At 41.6% G+C, this 19,714-nt stretch overlaps 1 long non-coding RNA gene across 2 annotated transcripts in view; it reads left to right on the top strand.

The window, feature by feature from the left end:
* Nucleotides 1–19,714, top strand: part of LOC119699873 — a 77,871-nt gene that overhangs the window by 45,600 nt on the left and 12,557 nt on the right. Inside the window, exons 2-3 of one of the 2 annotated variants that reach the window (XR_005256571.1) lie at nt 7,041–7,160; nt 19,280–19,370. This is a non-coding gene — a long non-coding RNA (uncharacterized LOC119699873). The remainder of the gene's footprint in view (nt 1–7,040; nt 7,161–19,279; nt 19,371–19,714) is intronic. The other variant, XR_005256572.1, reaches the window with a different exon arrangement.

Consider the following 19,714-nt stretch of genomic DNA (forward strand, 5'->3'; position numbering starts at 1 on the left):
ATGATAAAGATGTTCAAATAAACAAACAGACTAGAAGGACAGCATGAGGACATTGGATAGTGTAACATAAATTGTTTACCCATCTGAATGTTAAATGCCTTCTTTAGTGCCAAGGCCACTAGTGAATGTGTCCTTTCATCCTTGAATGGGTGAAGAAAAAACCTTGCAATACAACATCATGTATTTTGTATGGACTGTATTCAGCAAAGTGTTTAAATATGTGCTTTAATCTATTACTATTCAACAGTTAAGTACTTAACTTTTACTAAAATCCAGGAGAAAAGATACGCTGAATCAGACACTATACACTGAATATTTTAAAACAAAACTACTTTGGTAATGCTTGGAAACACTTTTAAAACTTTATTGGGACCATTTTGCATTCTCTGTACTTCTCAAGCTTTAGTTACTGTAAGGTGAACTGTACACAGACTGGAAGGAAAAAAAATTAAACCTAATTAATCCAAAGTGATTCATAAAATGTCTGGAATAACTTTCCTGTACCTAAGAAAAGGTCTCAGCTTTGAAGTCTGCTATTTGGAGAATACTCAGGGCTAAAGACAAAAGCTAAAGATCTTGGCGGAAGTCTTTGATGTTCTCCCTTCCACCACTGTTATAAAGTTCACAGTTCTAATCACTAAAATTATAAAATTATAAGGTATTTGATCCTTAAGAAAGGCTTGGCACAAAACTGAGCCCTGCATACAGCAGCAGTGAAAACAGAATAACCCCAGGGGTGAGAGCGGGGAGGATCTTTGGAAAGAAATAAATAGGCAGGATATCCAAAATGGCAGCAGCTGGAAGCTGCTCCGAGGTGGGATGTCAGGATGAACCCCCTGGGAGATGCGATACCGCACACAGGGCAGGGGAGGAGGTCAAATGTGCAAGGCCCTGTAATTTGTCAGACGGCTAACACCATCATTACCTGTGTGTGTGTGCACGGGGCATGCTTGACAATAAATTACACGCACAAATTTCCAGGCTAAATGCCCTCTTATTGGCAGCACAGAGCACTGCACCCCCCATATTAGGAGATATTGTTTTATAATGGGCAATAAAAGTTGTCTCTCACAGCGTGAGCCTGAAAAAGAGTCACTGCTGAAATTAGCAGCAATGTCAATAGTTTGGACTTTTTCTGCATATTACGTATTTTCCCTTTTTCTGACATAGCTGGGAGGAAGAGCATAGGAAGAAGCATGGGCTTGAAAATGAATGCAGAAGTGGAGAAGGAGTCTGAGGGTGGAGCAAGGGAGAGGAACAAGGGAGAAGAAAAGGTCCCTTGTTACCACTGTTACCCAGTAGCAGGCACACCAGCCTCAAACAGCAAGCATCAGAGGCAGAAGTCAATATCTTAGCAACATCAGTGGAAGAAAGAAGGTGGGAGGACACAGAAAAGGGAAAATTAGAGTCTTCCTGTTCCCAGTGGAGACAGGATCAAGCCCGTAAGGAAGGAAAACCAGCAGCCACTTCCATTAGGTGACTGCAGGGAGGAGATCTGTCCCATCACCCTGCTTGGTCCAAGAGCAGCATGTGACTTATCACAGTTGTATTGCCCCAGCTTTCCCACAGCCATCTCTGGCTCATGATAAAGGCTCTCTTCTGCAGCTGACAGATGCCACTCCCAACACTTTCAGGGTTGGGAACCAAGGAATAGCAGAAGCTGCAACTTCTCTAACTTAGATGAAGTCAGAAGCCTTGGCAGTGGCACTGTCACTCCTTGTCTATGCACGCTGTTGTGTTTCAGTCACAGTGAGCCTGCCCGGAGTGGGAATAGGAGAGGGTGGTGAACACAGCAAAAATATCAACACTGCGAAATTTAAATATTTCTGTTTAAATTTTCCTACATAAGCTGCACCTAGTGCTTTCCTAAGAGTCCAATACTCCTGTTTCTCTAGACCTCTGCCTTGTTACTCCCAGAATAGCCATCTCTTTATACCCTGTTGAAAAACTTCAGCTGCTGTAGTGGTACCTCCTCTGATAATCAATGAGGAGAAATGGCATTGAGATGGCAGAGAACAACTGCAAGGTAATGCACACTGAAAGATACCATTTGAACTACCCATATGCATTGCTGGGTTCTGAATTAACTGTAACCATTTAGAAAAAACAAATGTCCAGACAGCTTATTGAAAACTTTGCTATTTTATGCTGGTCGTTATCTCAGACTTTGTCGGGGAGAATTTTTAGTATTATTTTTGTTCCATTATATAAATTGAAGACCTTTGTTCCATTCTGGTTATTTCAGATTGAAAAAGAGATATGGTAAGAATAATAGAGGCCTGGGGACAGGTGACAAAGAGGATTAGAGGGACGGAAAAGTCAGTGTGTAGAAGAGATTGAGACGTAGGATTTGTCACAGTTCCAGGGTTAGCTGCTCCTCTGACCTCTTTCTAGTATAGAGGCATGCTCTGCTTCTTCAGGCCCCTGTGGGAGTCTGTCTATCTGCCTATTCTTTCCCTGCTAACAGCTCCCTGACAGCTTAGTGAACATGTCTTTCAAGGAACTTGCTTTTTAATGTCCAGCATGCTTGGGATCTTTTTACTCCTGGCCTTGGCAAAAGAAATATATAGCTGGACTGTGAAAATAGCATCCTTCCAACTCTGGCTGTTTTGTCATGACCCCTACCATGCTAATTGCTAATCTGGAGGCACTGTGCAGCCTTCCAGTTAGTTAGTTCCCTGCTATTAAACTGAACCAATGTTTACATAGAGTAGTGCCCACTGCCACTCCATCACATACCTTGTTCTTAGTGACTTAAAAGCAGCCCTGCATCCTCCACACTCTGGTTCAGTGATGGTGACACTTGAGGCTTTTTTCCCTTTTTAAAAATGGGAGTTAGATTTCTTCTTTTCCTGTCAGATGAACTTCACCAGACTCCCATGACTTCTCAAATATGACGGACTGTGACTCAGCAACTTCCTCCACCAGTTCATTTGCGACTCATGGATGGATCTGATCAGGTCACGGACTGAATAATGAAATCATAGAATGGGAAGGTTTTGAAGAGACTTCAAAGATCACCCAGTTTCAAACCCTCCTCCCATGGGCAGGGATGACATTCACTAGATTGAGTCGCTGAAGGCCCATCTAGCCTGGCCATCCCTTCCAGGGGTGGAGCATCCACAACTTCCCTGAGCAACCTGTTCTAGTGCTACACCCTCTGAGTAAAAAAATTTTTCATAACATTTTCCCTACTCTTTCTTTTATCACTGATGCACCTATAGAAGCTTTTCTTGTTGCTCTTGACATCCCTTGCCAGATTCAATTCTATCAGGGTTTTAGCTTTCATAACTTGATACCTGGCTATTTGAGCAATTTCTTATTTTCCTCTCAGGCTACCTGTCCTTGCTTCCTGTTTTGTGTTTGAGTTTGTTTAGGAGCAAATATTTCATCCATGCTCATCTCCTGGCATTTTTGTCTGACTTTCTTCTCCTTGTTGGGATGCATCTCCTGAGCTTGGAGGAGGAGGTGATTCTTGAATATCAACCAGCTCTCTTGGGCCCTTCTTCCCTCAAAGGCTTTATCCCACAGTGCTCTATGGAGCAGATCCCTGAACAGATCCCTGTTCTCTGAAGTCCAGGGAAATGACAGGTGTTAGCAAGGGAAATTGCTCTGCTCTTCCCCACTCAAAGCTGCATGGCTGAATGAGCATGATGAGGAGAAGCTTACCTGAGGCTGTTCTGGTCCTGGAGAGGTGAACTTAAATACTCCTGAGACACTGAGGGAAAGCCACTAGACTTGTTCCAAGCAAACCTAGAGGCCTGAATCAACCCATCTAGTGCCTCTTATTTAGAAGGATGTTACAGGCTGCCATCAAAGGTAAAGCAGGCACTGAAGAGTGAAGAAGTGATCAGCAATTTCGCCAATATATAAACCTTCTAGTTCTAAATGCCCTGGTCTGTGAATGATTTTGTATCCTGGTTTGGTGTCAGTTGGTCTCTCAACTGCCCAAGAGAAAAATCAAAGTGACATAGGTCCACTTTTGGCTCCCAGTTGCTTACACATATCAAACAACAAGCTGATGCCACTGAGGTGTGAGTGACTCTATTCCTAGGAAAGCAACTAAAAAAAAAAAATTCTAAAAAATCTTAAATCTTCTTGTAGGGGCAACCAACTCTTGTGAAGAGTTAATGAAGAGAGCTGTCTCTGTAAAAAAAAAAAAAAAAAAAAAAAAAAGAGAATTAGTTGTGCCTTCAAATCTCCTCAACTATGGAAATGCAAAAATGTCCTCATTTTTCATTTTTTGTATTTATAAGCTTGTTTTGCAGAACTGCCCTTCTTTTACACAAACACCACGGTACATACCCTTCCTTCCTTTGCTGTCATAAATTATCTTGTGGATATGCTCTGTGAAGTTACTAACTGTACTTTTGCTATTAATCTTGGCTCTAACTTTTTATAGAGTTCGTCTCCTTGCCAATCCATCTTAGGCAAGAAAGAGAGAGCTTTGGTTAGGGCTCTTCTCCCCTCCAGGGAGCACCACTCTGTAAAGTGTCTGTAACAATGCACCTTTTAATGATGCTCCCCTTTGGCTTTTACTGGGCTCATTGCAAGGCTTGTACTCCATTTTCCTGTAATAACTCAACTGCCACCAGGTTGGTGCTCCTGACAGTTACATCCTTTCCAAGACTTTTCTGACTTGCCCCATCTGGAGCAGGGAGATGCAAAGCGACTGCCGTGCTCTGGGGAAGCGATAAGGGCTCACCTCTTCAGTGACCTGGAGTATTTCCACAGGGGATACGATCAGCAGCAGCCCGCAGAAGAGCACATGAATTAATGCTCCCTGCAGCTCCCTGGGGTGGTGTTATTCACTCATTTCCCTGCACATCTTTCTGCAGACCTGAGCACATGTACAGTTTGTGCCATGTTTACCACCCTAACCTCTTCCTTTACTGGACTGTATCAAAATAGAGTCAAAGAAAATTCATTCCCCGGACTAGATGCTAATACAAATAAGAGAACTCTTCAGCTGAGTGAGTTCCGATGGTAAAATAATTGGTGTAGCTATACTCAGGATGAATATATGCATGCAGGATGCAGTCAAAACATTTATGTCCTTTACCTCCAAAGCACACAACTCAACCCAATAAGAGCATTTTTGCAAGCTCAGCCAGCGGAAAGAACTGATAAACACTTGAGCGACCCTCATGTATATTTAATCTGGTAGGCAAGGGTGATGGGTGCACACACACACAGACACACACACACAAACGCATATGTATCTTCTTCTATTGCTATACAGTATTTCTGATGTATTTTAAAATATTAGAGACTGTACAAGCACCTCCCTACCTTGCATGCCAGAATAGGATGGGCAAGGAGGAGCAGTGTGATAAGGCAAAGGCCATGCTTGAAAAAGTAGTATCTGGGATTCTGTTTTATTGCTACAGGTCAGCACCTGATTTTGGTAAAATATGTTAGGAGGCAAGTGTCCTCCCACACCCAGACAGGCTCAGGCATGCTTGCTTCAGAGATGAAGGCAATGCCTGCAGGGTAGGATGGAATTCAACAGCAGCTACATCAAGAACAGAAACCAGTATTTTGTCGAAAACTGAATAAAGCCATATGAACAGCAGAACACAGAAATGTGAGAATATCCCTTCCTGGGGACACTTCCCTTCAACTCTTGTCCTCATCCTGCAAATTCCTGAATCCACAAGTTTAGTACTAGCAATGTTTCTCCCCCTCTTTTCCTCTCTCTCCATCATTTTATATAACAATTAATCACCTATATTGCAGGGCATGTTACATCTGGTGTGATGGTCAGAAGCCGGTATAACCACATAGATATTCCACCCCTTCCTATTTCCTTAAATATGAGCTCTCAAAAAAATATTGAAAATTAAAGTGGTGGGCTGAGACTGTAAGACCACCATGACTGGTATAGAAGTTCTGAGACTGACTGAAGTTGGAGTCTCCCTTGCAAGGCCTAGGCACCACCCTCTCCTACTGCATCCTACTAAGCAAGGAAGGTAGTCAGCCATAAGGGAAATCTAGGAGCTAAATACTTAGGACAGAACATCATTTTTGCGAGGGACGCTGCAAAACTATGACCTTGAGAGTTTGCTGAAAGAAAAAGATTGAGCCTCTTCTTTTGGACATGGTCAGTGGAGGAATGGCCCTGGTGAGACCGCCTTCACTGGCCTATTCCATCATGACCTTGTCAACCCAGGATATGCAGAGAAGGTCAATAGTATTTCCTGACTTGTGAATGGTTACAATTCTTCTCAAGTTTGATAAACCTAAGGGCAAAATTTTCCACTAATAACAGATGAGTGCATGCAAAGCTGGTAGCCTCTAAAACTAGAGGTGTGTATCCCCCCCTACCAAGACTCAGTTGGCAGCTACAGATACAAAGGGCAAATTTTAGGAAAGTGCACCCCAGAAAATCTAGGAAAGCTATAGTGCACTTTGTCATGCTTGAAGAACTTAATCCATTGCAAACAGGGATCAAATTGCTGATAAGCACTATTCTCACTTAAGGGAAAAAAAAAAAACCACTCTGACAAGGTAGAGTTGCAATAAATAATTGGTAAAATATATCTACAGCTCGAGCAAATTGCAGTCTTCTGGAGGAGGCTGGTGGGTTGCTTTTCCCATCATGCTGTAACCTTGCCTCTCAGTCTGAGACTATTAACTTCCGACAAGGTGTGAGGCCTGATTTAGACTGATCTGATCTGATCTGATGGAGTGACCTATTTCTATTATCTGCTCCCTCTCTCCTCCTGCTGCTCTCTTCTCTGACGGCCACTCTGGCTCACTCCCACAGCTCTGCCAGCAGCTTTTGTATTTCAGCTCTTGGAAGAGTCACCATAATAATGGGAACTGGACATGGTTTCTCAGCTCACAGGAATTTCTGAAGCCATTTCTCCTGTCTCACACACATCATAGGGAACTCTTACACGATCCCTTTTCCTTCCTTTAGTTAATGTCATCACACCCATTGTAGCAGAAATGCCCCTCAAACATGTAAAAATCTGGATGCATGCTAGCCCACTATTTATTGACACTTTTTCTCCCTTGTCTCCATCTGATACCAGCTGAAGGTCACTTCTCCTGTGGGATCCCCACCCTGGGAACACGGAGGGGCTGTGGGGAGCAGGGTGGAATGGAGGTGTCTTCACTCTTGACTTGGACTACAGAAGGCTGTACATATTTAGGTAAGTCTTTTTCTAGAGCAACTATGCAGCAACCTGTCAGGTTCTAAACTTGTCCATTCTTGGACTTCTTTTATGACTGACTGTGAGAAACAAGATGAAATCTCCGGAATTTTGGGGATTTTGCACATTCTTTTTTTACTTCAAATTAATCTTTTTCTTTTCTTTGTTTGTTGGTGATTTTTTTTTGGTCTGCACTCTGCAAGCTATTGCCCTTTTCAAACTGCTTGACAGAACACTGCTTCATGACACAATGTCGACCAGCAAAATATTGAATGGTTAAATGATATTTTCTAAAACAATATGGGACAGCTTACTACCAGGAAATGTACCATGGCCAGAGACACTGGGAGAAAAACCATCACCACCTCAAGTCAATGCTGGCACTTGAGATAACATTAGGGTTTAATTGTCTTAAACTAGGATTTTGTGACCTAAGAGAAATAATGAAAAGGTTTAGATTTTTTTTTAGAGCTAGTCTTTATACTAGGACAAGCTGAAAGAGCTTGGAGTTTTGCTATTGATTCTGACCTAAAGTGATATTGATATGAATTTTAAATGCGGGTGTAGATAAAGAGGGTGCAATGATCAGTTCAAATATAGTCTATTAGTGCTTGTTCAGGCAATTTTGTATTGTATAACACGATAAAAATTGGATAAGACCTTATTTGGTTTCTGTGTTTGAAGCTTTAACAGGTATGTGTCCCATGTCTAATCAATACACCCTGGTTTTTTGGATGGGCCCCAGAGTCACTCCTTAAGGACTGATGGCACTTAAATGCTGGGACTTTACTGCATTGTGCTGTTTTCCCTTCCATTTCTGTATAATCATTGTCATTCTGGAGAGACAAGGTACTGTATATCAAGGAGCATATTCACAGGCCTTTTGTGTTGGCTTTCATCATGACAACAACAAAAGTACTGGTGGTGGCAATAATACAAGCAGTAATAAAAATATACATGTACACCCTGAATTGTATCCTATTGTGTCTGAGCACAAATCTTTGTAAATGCTGATAATCATTTGTCTCCTTGAGCTAGAAGATGCTTTACTGTTTCAAGTTTCTCCGCACAGAAACTCTTTTCAAGGTTGAGGCATTGTTGGAAGCGAACAACAGTGGCTTTGAAATATGTCATTTAAGCTGGAGAGTGACAAACACCCTACTCTTCTCCTGGGAGAGTAGCTGTGCTTTCACTTAATGAGGTAGCTGAAGACATCTCTGGTCCTTTTCCTACTTTGAGCCCAAATGCCAGAGGCAAAATGGTGAGCTTTCCTTGCATGTGTGCAAAGATTTCAAGCGCTGTGTCTCTATGCACTTGAGCTGTTGTCACCTTTCTGGAAAGGTCATTTTAACTTGCATAGTTATTAAATCCTGTCTCTTTTGTTCTACCCAGATCAATCCTAGGCCAATGCATCGATGAAGCAATGTCTGATTCTTCGTAAAATGGAGCATGATGGCAAGTATTGTTGGTCGGTGAAGGCAATTTAAGCTTGACTGTATTCTGCATCTCTTGGTGACAGGGTAGCTGGGTCTCTGTGACCATTATGTCTTTTAGTACCACGAAGGGGAGCAAAGCAAGAGTACAGCTGTACCAGCTATGCTAACTACCTGGTTCAGTGGCACTGAACAGAGGCAGACAGAGAAGTATCACTTAGTGATTTTTGCATGCATGGTAACGATGAACTCTCCTTCTACCCCTGAAGATGCTTCAACTTGGAAAGTTCATTTCCTTCATAACAATGGCTGTGTCTTCTGCACTATGTTCTTTACAATATACACTTCAAAAAGGTTCCTGAAAAGAGACCCTATGTAGCACCTCTGTGTGTTATATTCAGAGCATATGCTTGAGAAGAATTCTTATAAACTCTTCTTCGTGTAGCACTTGGATAATGAGTGGGCCCAACATTCTAAATATAGGGTAAATGGCACATGCACATGGAAGAATTCATCCATGAGATGCATTACAGATTTATGATGCACAACTCATTAGGTTTTGTTATCTGATTCACCAAGTTTTCAATGAAGACAGATTGCCAAACAGGAAAAGAGACAAAGAAAATCCAGTCAATTTATTCTAAAGGATCCATTCTATCCATAGAACATTGTTTTGGGAGAAGTCTGCTTTAAAACAGGATGTATGCAATTGGTTAATGAAACAGTTTGATTTGATGGTACTTGGTTGTCCTTATCAAGTAGTATTTATTTCATCAAAGCAAAGGAAACAGAAACTCATCCAGAAATTGGAAGCCTTGCTCATTAATCTAATGAGAGCTGTCTTGTCTTCCTATTTCACTTTCATACCTGTTGGGGACAAGAAGGTTGTTTGTTTTATCATCATTGCCCACACAGCTATCCCACACTGCAGAATCCATGATGACTGCATTTTTGAAAGAGGGTGTCCCCAGGGACTGTAATTATTCATCTTTCAGGAGACACAAGATCTATAATACACAAGTGCTGCAGACAAGAACTAGTTTACAGGTTTATCTCATGACTGAAAGTATAATCCATCTTCCCTGGCATGATTTAGGAGGTGCTGCATAAGAAAAGAAAGAAAGTGGGTCAACCCCATTTCAACTTGTATTCCCCTGTTCACACAGATCTTATTCTTTTAATTTCTCATTGAAGAGAATTAACGCTTGAGTGAGCAGAAGAAATGGGCCCTGTTTCCTGTATCCTGTAACACACCTTGTAGCCATTAGGGTTGTGCCTGCACCAAGTTTGGACTCCCTGAGAGCTTTCTTGCCCCAGCAGCGACCTAGACTGGCATCTGCTCTGTTATGAGAAAGCAGAGCAAGGAAGCCCTGTTTCTAGTGGAGATAAGTGGCCTGGGATTTGGAAACCTTGACAGCTTCATGAAGTAGGAATCAAACTATTCATAGAGAACTTCAGTGTATTAATGGAATTTTCCTAATGTTTACATGGTAGGTCTAAGCCTCTGAACAGGAATTCCAAAATTTCCCATGTTTCCTCTAATGAATGATACCTCAAGACACTTCCTTGTGTCTCAACCCTTTCTCTTTTGCCAACAAGTCAGTCACTTCCCACTATCACCACAGAACAACCCTGTAGCTATCACTACAACTCCTTTCCCAGGAAAGTTTATTCTCAAGATGGGACTTCAGGTAGTTTAAGCTTCTTGGAATGCAATTTAGCATCTAAAGACACCCAAGAAACAAGACTGGCATATGTTCCTGCATCTGTTTTTAAGTCCAGGCTGGGTGTTCAAAAGGAAACATGAAAGGACATGGCACCAAACTGAGAATTCATCTGCAGAATAATATGCCATGTATGACCGTGTTGCCTCCTTAGAACTTATCTTTTCACCTCCATACCCCCATATTTTTAATTTCCACGTATGCTAAAATCCCCATTGAAAAGGACCCGTTCCCCTGTGTTTCTTCTCCCCACATCCTACAATAACCATCTGTTATTTCTAAAGGGTAAACATAGCTTGTCTTTTTCATTGCGACATAAAATGTTACTCAACAACCCTAAAATATTTGCATTTTCTCTAAAAACCTTGGCCAAATCTACTTTCTGTGATCTTACACACAGTCTTGCCTGCCCACAGGGCACCAAGCACTAAAAAACCTCCTAAAGGATTGCTAACAGAGAGAGCACAAGGTGTCTAGCATTGGATACATTAGGAAGCAGACATCAGTCCAGGGTGCTCACACCACAAACTATTTCAGATGCCAGAGTAAGACAGGAATAGCTCAACTGTGCTCCAGACATCTAAATTTAAGGATTTACGTTTCTTCTGATGCAGCAGATGACATTACGAATCCGAAAGCAACAGAAGGAATGCTCTGCCTTGCTTTTGCCATTAGAGATTAAATCAGCTCTGCTGGGTCTTTGCAGATAAAAAAGCCCCAAAAAAACTCTAAAGAAACCAGTTCAAAATTCAGCAGCAATCTTAAAGGGCCTAAATCCAGCCACCTCAATTTTAGCTGTAGTTTTTAAATACCTCTAAAATTTACTAAGATGGATAGAAACCTAAATCTAGGGTTCTTTGAACACATAAATCCAAATATCATTGTTGTTCCTTGAGGCTGTCTCTGATTTTGTTTGGCAGAATTACTGATTTTAGTAAGCAGCCATCCTTTGAAATCAATATGATGCTCTGGGCAATATTTAGGAAAAACATCCTCATCTCTAATATTTATACTCATTCAATTATGACCATCTGAAGTGAACTAAGTTAAAAATAAGTCTTATTTATTTTTTACCATTTCACATCAATGAGTGAGCTGGCAGATTTATATGATCATTGGTATCATCATAGTGTCTAGATGAAAACTTGCTTACAACTACCTTAATTTTCCTGGCTCACGTGCACTTTGTGCAGACTCTGGAAGGCTGCAGACACTGCAAGAAAATAATCATAGGCAAAAAATACCCCAATAAATTAATAAGATAATTTCCATAAGTCCCATGTCTTGCAACACAAAGAAATAACCCACAATTGAATGAAATATTTGCCTTCATCTACTCAGACCATGTTCATTAAACAATATAGGTCTTCCAAAAGCTTACTTATTTATTTGCTGCAAAAGCATCTTAGGTTTTCAGCTCTCCTTCATTTTCATGCAATTTTAGGATGGTAAACTGCAGCAGGAATTGATTTGTCTGGAATTTGCTAATTCTCTGTACCTGCCTCCCATGTTACTATAGTTTCTCCCTGACACCTGCCCTTCTGTGACATTTTTCTGGGAAGCTGACCACTGTGCTTTAATTTATTAAGCCCTCCACATGAATATATCAATTGCCTCCTGGCAACAGGAGCATTCATTATTTGTCTTTGGGGGACAGGCACTTTCAAGAAAATTTTCTGAGTGAGGAACACCACAGGCTGTTAGCTCTTTAGAAAGAAGGACACTTTTTTACTCTTTCTTTCATCAAAATTACTCAAAGGCCGAAATACTGACATTTCTGTCAAAATGGTCGCTTACCAAGAGGTGGAGAGGCAGTTTTAGAAATGACATGTACAACAGCTGTGCTCAGCTTTTCAGAGCAAAAAGAGTCTCTTGAAGGGGAGAAGCATCTATACATGACTCTGTGCCTCTGATAGTTTGTGGGTTTGGCTGTGAGATTTGCTTGAAGCCCTGATGAAACGCAGAGTCCCAGGTCCCAGGGGCATGCTCACTGGTTTCTATATTCTATCACGTGTTTGCATGAAGGAAAACAGCAAACTTAGTCTCACCGAATAGTCTAAAGAACTGAACTGGGGTGTTTGGGATATGATTAGAGGACTAGACACTAATTCATAGGCAAGCATGCTCTTGATTTAAATCTGCTAGTGCCAAGAGGGTCCAATCACTGCAGGGCTCAAAAAATGCATGTAAATGATTGTAAATCATAAAACATAATTTTTTAAAGAATATACATTGTAAAATTGACTCTAAAAGGACACTTCGATTTCTGGGCACCAGGACACAGAATAAGGAATGGATGAGCAGAAAGGACACAGAAGGTCAGTAATAAGACAAAATGATTTGACACTGCATCTGAAGAAATTGTAATCCAGATTTGGAGGTCATATAAAAGCTTAAATATCAAGTGAGAAAGCTGAGACAGAAAATGCCCTGGCAGACAATAACTTCTGAAGCCACAAGACTGCTTGTGCCAACACTCCAGGTCCCACTCCTGTAGAACCCTTTGCACACAAAACCGACCTCACAGCTGCTTCCATTGTCCCCTTACTTCCCTGATCTCTTCTGAAAACATCCCCAGGATGTCTGGCAAAGGGCAGATCTCATCTGTGCAGGGTGTTAGTTACCTGCTGGTTTCCCCCCTCCTGTGAATCTTGCAATCAAATTTAAAGAGAAGCCAAGGTTGTTATAATGAATATTGGGGAGAAAACAAAGGTAAATTGCTACAAACCCATGCTTTTAACATGCCCAATGCCAAAAGTTTCTTCCCATAGCATGTTCCTACAGCATTGAGCAGGATGGTGCCTGGGATGAGGACAGAATATTCTGCTAAGGAGGTTGTGATAGTGGGCAGCAGCAAAGAGAGGCTGGAAAAGCCACAGGAAGGAAACTGCTCTTCCTTGGCAGCAACGCAGCATGGCAGAGACCATGAGCACAGAGTGGGCAGCACCACAGGGCAGACAAAGAAATGTCTGGGTGGACAACAAGAACTACCTGTAGCAGGAAGCAAAGGTTTGTACTTGTAGAAGAAAGGAGACCTTCATAAGAATCTAGAGAGGACCATAAGAAATTCATGGATCTTGAGAAAAAACTGAAAGTTGCTGGACAGAGTGAAGAGTGAGGAAACTTCTACTAACCCATTTTGCTTTCAAGCCTTTTATTTCATTTGTCTCACCCATCAGTACCTTGGTTTGTTCTGCTGCTCTGTTCTTGTGGTTCAATTTGTTTCAGGGGACTGTTCTGTTTATTTGTGCACATCTGTCTAACAAAACACGGCTTTGGATCTTGGATACCTTTCTTCTCTATTAATATGCTTGCTTAAAAGAAAATGAAAGGTGCATCTTTCTGAAAGTATCAGCTATTTTGTTAGGCCAATCCAATGATACAACTGATAGAACCCAAAATAAAGCCAAATCAAACTGACTTCACCAGGCTGTACATCAATGAGCTAGAAGTAACAGATGAGAAAAGCTTTTCAGCAGCTTGCCACTATGAGTTAACTCAGTAATATACCAAATCTAGAAATACCCACCATTTCACAGGCTATTGGATCTGCTTTAAACAGCAGATAACTGAGGAAAAAAGTAAGATGGGATGAGGTGTTCATTCATGCATTTTTGGAAGGGATCAGTCCATGGATATTAAGTCAAAGGCCATATGTATGATGGTACAGTGAAAGTGATTTTTTAAGACAAAATATGGGCTGAGATACCTTGCTGACCACCCATTTGTGGTTAAGTGAAAGGACATACATCACTGGAAAATATTAATAGCTAGTCTTCAGGGAAAAACAGTGGAATACAGTCAGCATTAATCACATCCCTGACTCTATCTCAGGAGCCAAGAAGAGGTCATTTTTTTTTCCATCAGGAACATCTTGGTACTTAAAAGAAAAAATGCATTCACACTTAAAGGTTTCTGTGGTGTAACCATAGAGATGTGTTAATGTAACAATCACACACAGCCATGTAGGGGCTTGTGCTGTTTTGTGCAAAGGGGTTAACAAAGTCCAACCATTCTCTACATAAATGCACCCTTTTATAAGTAAAGATAAGGAAATATGTAAGTTTTACAAAAGCAAAGGTTTTATTAAAATTTAATAAACTTAGTTCCCCTAATTATTTTCTTTGTGGTCTAAAAGTGTGACAGAATCTCTGCATGGTGCAAATCAGCATATCCAGGATAGCTCTGGGGATTTGCTCCTGCTAAGAAACCAGTCCATCACTTCCTCAAGGCTCTGACATTTTGAGGACCATGTTACAACACAGAACAGCAAGTCTGAAATGCCAGAGCAATCCCACTTTATCACCACGTGGTCCTGCTGAGTAAAATAACAAAGCTCAGTTTCTCCATGCAGTGTACATTTCAGCATGCAAGTTTATTTTTCTACAATGCCCCTTTTCTTCCTCCTCTAATTTCACCAGGAATTACTATGGGCCTGCATACACCTCAGGAGATACTGGCTCAGCAAACTGATTTGTTACAGCTTCTGGACAGAATCAAAATTCATTACACTAATTAGATTCTTTGATAATTCTGTAGAGCACTGCTCTCAGGTGTGGTGTGGAACCACAAATACAGATATTCTTGATGTCCAGTAGTTTTAAGATCTGGTGAGATACTTTAATGGACAGTTCATCATCTCTGCTGATGTGTGCACGTGTACTGTTAACATTTTACTGAGCCATACTGAGCAGGCATAGTAAAAGCCACCAGAATATGCTATTCTCTGTATTTGTAGGAAGCGAGCCCACCTCTATGGGAATCCATCCCCAGCACAGTACAGAAACATCTGGTAGTTAATAGTAAAGCCACAAAAAATCTCTAAATACACCCAAACAAAGCCAGAGATTATCTAATTTATTGCTGGTGGCAGTCCTGCTTTGACTTGCTGCAGGTAGCCCCTAGCAGCCCTCTAGCAGTTAACAGGGAAAAAAAATTCCTACTGGACTTGAAAGGAATGGCGAGTGCTTGGGGAGAAGAGGGGTGGGAGTAGCTTAAGATTTCCAATTTGACCAGGAATTTGTCCTCTCTAATATTGAAAACATGTTTCATTTTCAGCTTGCCGATACATTCAAAAGCATTATTTTTCTAAAAAGTGAGAAAATAATTGCCTGCCTGAGAATGAAATTGTATTGTGATACCTTTAGCTGGTTTCCATTCTGCAGATCCACAATACTCCTTTGAGTTTGTGATTGCTGATACACACGATGTACTGTAACAAAATGTTATCTTGTTTTTGTGCTACTGAAAGGGTTGTTAGCTGTTTCTTTCCTGAGCTGTGGCATCACAATATACATAGTGTACTCACTGGCAGGCAATTCTCTGACTGCTTCCATCTTCCACCTTACTACTGGCAGAGCTGTATTTCAGCACTCCACAGACATGCACTGACGGGCGCTGAGCTCTACATCTGGACCCGTCCAGCAAAGGGCAGCAAGGCTCATGAGAGGTCTGGAAAACATGTCTTTTGAGGAACAGCTGAGGGAGCTGGGGTGGTTTAGTTCTGTCATGGTTTTAAGTTTTGTTTCTTTACATTGTCAGTAAGAAAGAAAAGGTTGTGGGGGGAGGAGGAGTGTTCTGAAGATTTTGTTCTGATTCTTGTTACTCTTTCTTATAGTTAGTGTTAATAAATTTTTCTTTATACCCTTTTAAAGTTTTGAGCCCGCTTTGCCTTTCTCCTAATCCTACCTCACAGCAAGAAGTGAGTGCACTGGTGATTAGCCAGCACTGAACCCACCACACTCTTTGATGCATTGGTCGAGAAATCTCAAAATTCACGAAATCTCAGATATGCAAACTAAAAACACTACACGAAATTGATGTTTCTGCCTGGTCTCAAACTGAAACCGCTACAAGTTCCAAGAAGAAGAGGCTCAGGGGGACCTCATTGCTCTCTGCTACTCCCTAACAGGAGGTTTTTGGGGCTGGTCTCTTCTGCCATGACTGCAGCAACTGGACTAAAGGGAATGGCCTTGAGACAGGAGATGTTCAGATTAGACATTAGGAAAATATTTTTCACTGTTAGGGTGGTCAGATGTTGGAATAGATTGCCAGGGTGGTGGTGGAGCTGTTGAGGAGGCATCTGGATCTAGCTCTAGGTCATGTGGTTTACGGGTTCAGGGGTTACAGTGGCAGTGCTGGCTGGATGGTTGGACCACATGATCCTAAAGGTCTCTTCCTGCCTTGATGACTCTATGACTCTATGTAGGCAATACTGCACTTCTACATGGTTCCAACTTGCCTACCCTGGCAGCTGCTGCAACTTAGCTCTGAAGCTTGCTTGTTTGCCCATTAGCGTTTGAAATGAATGAGAAAAATGTGGGCAATTTTCCAGAGATCAAGAAGATACCCTACACAGGGGTCTGCCCAGTTTATCCTCTCTAATCCACATTGCTTTGTCCCCTCCAGAAACTTCATTTAACCAAAGTAGGTGTCATAAAAGGTAGGCAACAGTCAGAACTCTGACTGAGCTGCAGCTCAACATGCTCCCAGCAGTTAGGAGCAACAAAGAAAACCCTCTTGAGTGCTCAAGCAGGGAATTAATTATTTCCAGGCTGTATTTTCACAAAGGTGTTTAGACTGATAGTGGCACCTGAAGAACTGAAAAACAGAGAACTTGCTTCAAACATAGACATATTTGGGAACTTTGTACAGTCACATTGTTTCAAGACAACTGGTTGACAAATGAGAGCATGGTGGGTGCTAAACAAAGGTGATCTGTTCAAATAATGTCACAGCCTGAAAGAAAATACCACTATCAGAACTAGTCAAGTGTGTGTCCATCACGACTAATAGCTGGTGTCAGTCCCCCCTGAGTGACAAGCCCTGTGCTCTGGGGCAGGTGGAGCCCAGCAGGGCTGTGGTGGCAGCACACCAGCTGGGACCCTCCAGCTGGCCGGGGGCTGTGGCGGCCCCAGGGCTGCACAGAGGGAGCCACAGGAGCAGTGCTGGGTGACTCACAGTGCTGGTAAGGAGGCAGATAAAGCACCCTGGAAAATATAGGTCACAAGCCAACGCTGAACTAACATGAGGAACCAGTTCATTTACTGCTTGACAGCTGTAATGGGTGGGGTCGGGGAAGAATGAATCTACGGGTCCCTGAAGAACTCACCCTGCTGCTGTCCACAACAGCATGATACCATTACCAACAAACAAACAAGTATTAAAGGCATTGCAATTCTGCTAATTTTCATTTAAAACCCCCAAAACTATCAATCAAACAAACAAAATCAAAAGTAAAACCTTAGATGTAAAAGGTCCAGTGGAGAATTGAGAATTTCCCTCCTTTTCTTGGTTTAAATCATGCCCAGTTCAAATCATATGAACCCATGTACCTTGACTCTGTAAGGGCTTTGTTGTGGTTACCAGGAAAATAGGAAGAAATTACTGTCCCAGTGATTTCTTTTTCAATTATGGAATAAAGGGTTAATGATTATAAAATATGAGTGACTTGTACAGAGAATATGTGATATCTTTTCTCCTTGTCCTGACTACTGCCCCTGTAATCATATAAGTAATTCAGAACAGACTGCACCAGCCTTTATAATTCCCCTTCGAGGCACTTGGAAAGGATGGGAATTCATTCTGTTCCATTTGCAGCCAAACTTTGCAATTCTGAAATTTCCTATCCCAGAAAATCACATTTATGAGGTAAAACAACCATAGGGGGATTGTGAGCCTGATGGAGGAAGAAGGTTGATTAGGTTATTGGTGTGTCCACAGTAATAACATTGTTTAAACTGGAACTGGAACATGGCAATGTCCTTAACAGGCCTCCTTGATCAGACCCTCTAGAAAGAAAGTGGAAAGAAGGGAAAAAGGTAAATCCAAAGAAGGAACATTGTAGAAATAATGTAGAGCAAGGAATATGGGAAGAAAATGCTGCTCCAAAAAGCCAGCAATGGGTTGCACGTGTTCCCATGTATCAGGGATCAGTCAATCCACCTCATGGTTTGTTCTTACGCCCTTCTTAACTGCACAGGGTGCCTATTCAGCATAATACAAAATGAGATGTGTTTCTGTATTTTAGCCGAGTTTTTTAAGTTCAAACCACCTTTAAAGTGCATTAGCAATCCTGTAACACCTGACAAAGAGGAAAGGCTGGGTACAGTTCTTCCTCCCCAATACACCCAGTCTTCTGTGCCACACTCTCTGCCCCCAAAAAAGGCATGGTAAGAAAGAGGCATTCTAATCTTTACAGACCATTCACTTCAATTGGCTTTGGATTGCTTGAGCCCTCCACTTTTGTATTCTAAAGAAACCAAGAGAAAGCTCACGAAGATCAGAGGCAGCTGAATGTCTTTATGTATAAAATAGCTTGAAAGGTAGGGCTTAACCCAGCAAAAGAGAGAAAAATTCACAGTTCACCTACTCTATCCAGTCACAGATTTGTAATTTTGACACTTGTGATAAAACGAAAAGAAAAAATGTTAAAATTACATGGAGCAGGGAGGAGGTTCATGAGTCTAAACTAAAAGCCTGAAAACAATAATTTCAGGACTTCAATTGTCCCTACAGATTTCCTCTAAAGACTGACAGCATGTGGCACTATCTTACTCTAATTTTCTCCAAAGGGAAAATGTGATACTGTATTAACATTGAATTAATCAGAGGAGCCAAATATATCTGTATGCACAACATATCTGTATCTCCCTATCTCAGAAAACTTTCTATCCCAACTGAGCACCAGCTGGAAGTGAAATTCTTGCAATGGAGCCCTTTCTGTTTAATCCCTTAATCTTCTCAACAGTAGGGATTCTCTCTTAAACCCGACTGGAAAGTAACATCTGCACTGTTGAAAGAGAGAAAGCACCAGAAGGCAAGCCAGGGAGGTCTCAGCTCCCTCTCTCCCACACAGTAGTTTTCTCTTGAAGATGCCTGTTAAAGGACAGTTTACATTTAATGGCAGTCACACAGATCAGGCAGAACCCCAGAGGCTGAAATATTTTCTGTTTCTGTGCAGTTGTGGCTCCCCATTCTCATGATGTGGCGGGAGAACTTTAAATGACAAGGAGACCACAGAGATGGATTAACCTGCAGAGACGGATTAACCTGTAAGTGTTGTTGCTCCCTGAAAGATACTACCTGTCCTCCCTTCAACCTTCCCTTCCTATTATTCATGGTTAGTATTTTGACAGTTTAGACCACAGGGGTGTTCCTGTCTGTAACATGTCCTGACTGTCAGTCCTGGGGCTTTATGATGGGTTTCAATGTCTCTTTTAAGATTCGAGGTTAAGCAACATAGTAGCACAGATTAGTTGAGTGGCTGCTTCCCAAATGCTAGGTCAAAATTCATGGGTCTCCTGGTTAACCCAGCCTTATAAAACCCCATGAAAAGTCAGGCACAGCTCTCACAATCTTGTTATGTCGTCTTACAATCTAATAGAATGTGGGAAAC

Source organism: Motacilla alba, chromosome 3 (assembly GCF_015832195.1).
Source record: "Motacilla alba alba isolate MOTALB_02 chromosome 3, Motacilla_alba_V1.0_pri, whole genome shotgun sequence".
In the NCBI taxonomy this organism is placed as follows: Eukaryota; Metazoa; Chordata; class Aves; order Passeriformes; family Motacillidae; genus Motacilla; species Motacilla alba.